This window comes from Nicotiana sylvestris, chromosome 10 (genome assembly GCF_000393655.2).
Source record: "Nicotiana sylvestris chromosome 10, ASM39365v2, whole genome shotgun sequence".
In the NCBI taxonomy this organism is placed as follows: Eukaryota; Viridiplantae; Streptophyta; class Magnoliopsida; order Solanales; family Solanaceae; genus Nicotiana; species Nicotiana sylvestris.
In genome coordinates this window covers 93,317,275-93,321,324 of record NC_091066.1, presented here as the reverse complement: position 1 = coordinate 93,321,324, position 4,050 = coordinate 93,317,275, and positions in this window count along the sequence as shown.

Below are 4,050 nucleotides of genomic sequence, written 5' to 3'. Positions count from 1 at the left end.
GCCGAGTTCTCCAAGATCTCAGGCCCAAATCTTGCATCTGCGCATATGGGAGTTCGAAGTTTGTTGCTATTCGTTCTCGTTGATTAATGGGCCTGCCTCTTTTCAGGCCCAAACCAGAGTCACTACTTCCTCTCTACAACTTTATTTACGCTTATTATTGTTTTATACATGTATATAACACTTACCGTATTTGATTGAATGCTTTATTCTATCTCTTTGAAGTGGATAATTTAGGCAAGCCTCAAAAGACATAGGATTAAACGAAGCATTAGACTTAGTAGTAGATAGTCTTAATTCGTTAATCATATACTATTTATACAATTAATCTCTACTAAAAATTTTATGAAGTCTTTAGGAATTAAAACTGCTTTAGCAAAAGATGACGATCTTCTCGTTAAAACCCAAAAAATGGAATCTGAAAATTGGCCTTCTAAAATTGAGTTTTTCTACAAATGAAACAAGTATTGCCGCCCAGCCAAAGACTTTTAAATGATTTCATCAATGCCTAAAAAAGAAGTTTGAAAACCAAGGTATATCTTAGACCAACTTTTACAATGCTCTTATTAGAGTTACACAAATAACCATATTCATTTAAGGACATAGTGCCTTATGACTTGGCCACATCTTACATGTTTTATAAACACAAACACTATATACCATATTTCAAAAACTCTTTAAATCATATATATATATATATATATATATATATATATATCAACATTATTTTCAAGACATTCATAAACCTATTTCCTATTCCTTTAAAATTACATCCACTTTTCAAGTATTAAGTTCTAAATTAGATATATATAGTATGTCGTACCTCTAACACTAGTTAAGCAGAGTATAGACAACTAATCCTTTACACATAGTCTAAGTTCTATGGAGCTGCCTCAGGTAGATTTTAAGGGGTGTCTAATACCTTCCCCTTAGAAGAACAAGAACCTTTACCCAAAATCTCACCGATTAGAAGACTAATAAAAAAATGACCTTAGTAATTAAATAGGTACCCTAGTATACCTTTAAATATTAGGTGGCGATTCTCTATTATCATCAAAAGGGAAACCACAAGTTGAATTTGGTTTTGACTCCTGCAAAATAGGGTGCAAGAATATGGCGACTCTGCTGGGGATTTCACACTTAGGACTTAGACTAGGCATGAAATTTAGAATTGTTTGTGCACTACTTTACCTGTGTTTTATTTCTAATTATATTCTTATCTGCCTTACTTGCTCATTATCTGCTTATCTTCTTAATTTAAAATGTTATTGCTAACATCACTATCTGTTACCGCTTTATATACTATCATCGCACTCTTTCCTATCGAGTCTTGACCGTACATTATTACACACAATGGCATGCATGGGTTGCCTTTTACACCCCTCTGAACCTTCTTTCAAAATTCTTTAGTTTCAGATAATGGTTTTTTCAGGTCAACTAACATAACTTCTCGCAATATTCAGTCCAATTCGAAAGTAGAAAACACTCTACTCTAGCAAACGTTGGTCATATTGTATAAATCTTAGGTGAGTCGGTCCTTAGCATCGACACGTGATTAGGAAAGCTGCCCTAATATCAACGGGTCATACACCTAAAGACATAAATTTTGAGGAAAGATGAACCGGTAATGATGAGACACTTAATATCCGAAGCAAACACTTATCAAACTCATTTTATCTACCTTTTTTAGAAATGAAAATCAACCAAAACTTCCCCAAGATCAATATGGTGATGGGAGCACCACACAAGCTAAAGAGATGGTGGAATAATATCTGCCGAGAGCATGGAGATAAAATCAAGACGCATCTAGGAGCACTGACTTCCTTGCTAAACATCCAAGCTGACAAGGTGCTTACCCGCTTGTTGATAGAGTTTTGAGACCCAGCCAAGGTAGTGTTCAAGTTTGCTGATTGTGAGTTAGTGCCAACATTAGAAAACATTACCAGTTTCAAGGAGCTGCCATTTACCAGGAGGAAACCGATACTACAAGTCACCATGCCCGGCTATAGATTTCTTGATGCTTTGGATCTGGTAAACAGTTAGGGTTTAAGAAACATCGAATATGGATGGGTAAGCCTGGACCAATTGTTCGACAGGTTCGGACATCATGAAAGCTATGAATGGTACTTGGGAGAATTTTAATATGATCAGGCAACATGGGAAAGACTCCGACTTACAACCCTCTCTTTGGTGCTGCTAGGACTATTAGTTTTCCCACAAAGAAGAGGATGGATCAATATCAACTTGCTGTCCATAGTTTTGGCAACATTTCGAGGCAACCTCCAAGCCAATCTAGTACCTATAGTGTTAGAAGATATTCTCAGAGCTTTGTCAACATGTTCCCGGGGGTATAATTTCTTCAAGGGTTGTAATCTATTGCTTCAAATCTAGGCCACATAGCACTTTTTTCGACGAAAGGCCACAATTGACTACTTTGTGGGCGTCAACAACATGATTCAAAGTCACAATGAGAGGATGATGCATTGGGTCTCCCCGGACGAACATGAAGAGTGGAGAGAGATGCTAACCATCATAAGTGGAGAATGGTCGATTGGAATTTGTCATGGCTGGGTGGAAGAGCAATCCTAAGGACTCCCTAGAAGTATTTTATCGAGCTGATAGAACTTGAGGGCATCCAGCCATATTCACTCCTACATGTTCTTAGGCTATTCAGGTTGATTGAGGATGTGCCACTCTGGACGAGGACCACGCTGTATGAGGACGAATACAATGGGCATATCCCGATACCAAGGATAAGAAGACTTTAAGAGGAGTGGAATAATCTAGTCAGAATGCCCGTCGGTTAAAATTTATGGTGCACTCCAGAATATTATGTCTGGATCAATGAAGAAGATGAGCTAGCCCGACCAAGCAGGGAAGGAATAGTGTGGTTGGAGGACGCAGTGACAGCTTTGCAGATTGATGTTTAGCTTAAAGCATATATATTTCTATGTATATCGCCTCATATTTTACTTTTGTTTCGTGAATTTGGGATATTAAATGCTATTATTTATATTGATTTGAAGTATTTTTATGTGTGGGAATGATTCAGGAGCAATTGGGGGCGAAACGTGCAAAATTTGAGCCAAAACGAAAAAAACCAGACGAATTGAGCATTTGGGCGCCACAGGCAGCGCCTGGCACCACCTATGGCACTGGAGGCAGAATAGAAGCTAGAGGCAGTGCCCTGGTGGGCGCCTGGCACTACCCATGGCACCTGTGACATGGTTTTGTCCTATTTTGCCCAGGACACGGTTTATTCGGCACCTAGACCTACCCAACACGTATAAAATAAAGATTAAGCCTATTGAGGGGAGGGACGCCACTCTGGAAGAAAAATACACACAAGAAACATCCGGGAGCAAGATCATCTCAGATTTCTTCATCTTTTTTAATATTTTCAATTATTCAAAGCTTATGCAATTGTTTGCTAGTATCATGAGTGGCTAAAAACTCATTGTTCCGGGGTTGTGATTTAGCCATGAATATTGTTGTTTAATGTTGACTTAACCTTAGTTATAATTCACTAATATATAGTTGTTTCTTCAATTTTGTGATTAATTGCTTAATTGTCTAGCCAGCAATTAGGTTCTATTTACTATCTATGCTATGCTTGGGAAAGCCGTGTTTAGATTAGAGAATAATTGAAGAAAGCATGATCTTAACCCTTAGGGAGACAGATTTGTAGTTAGGATAGGAAACGGTGCTTAATTAAATATCATAATCTTAATGTGTTCTTAATAGATTGATTCCATTAGAATATAGGCATTAATCTATTTTGAATAGGCAAGTAGTACTTCGGGAGAAGGCTATGAGAGCAATTATCGATTAATTAGCAACCATGAGTGAATTGTATGAGAGGGAGAGTTAACTAGAACACAATAGGATTGGTGAATCGATCACAACCCTAGAATATTTGTCTCTATTGAATACATAACAATCATTCTACTGCTTGATAATTTAGTTATTACTTAGATTGTAGTTTAGTATTATTAAAGTCTTGAACTCGAATTTAGCTTGACTGAATAACAATATTGGTGAGTTAGTGAGTAG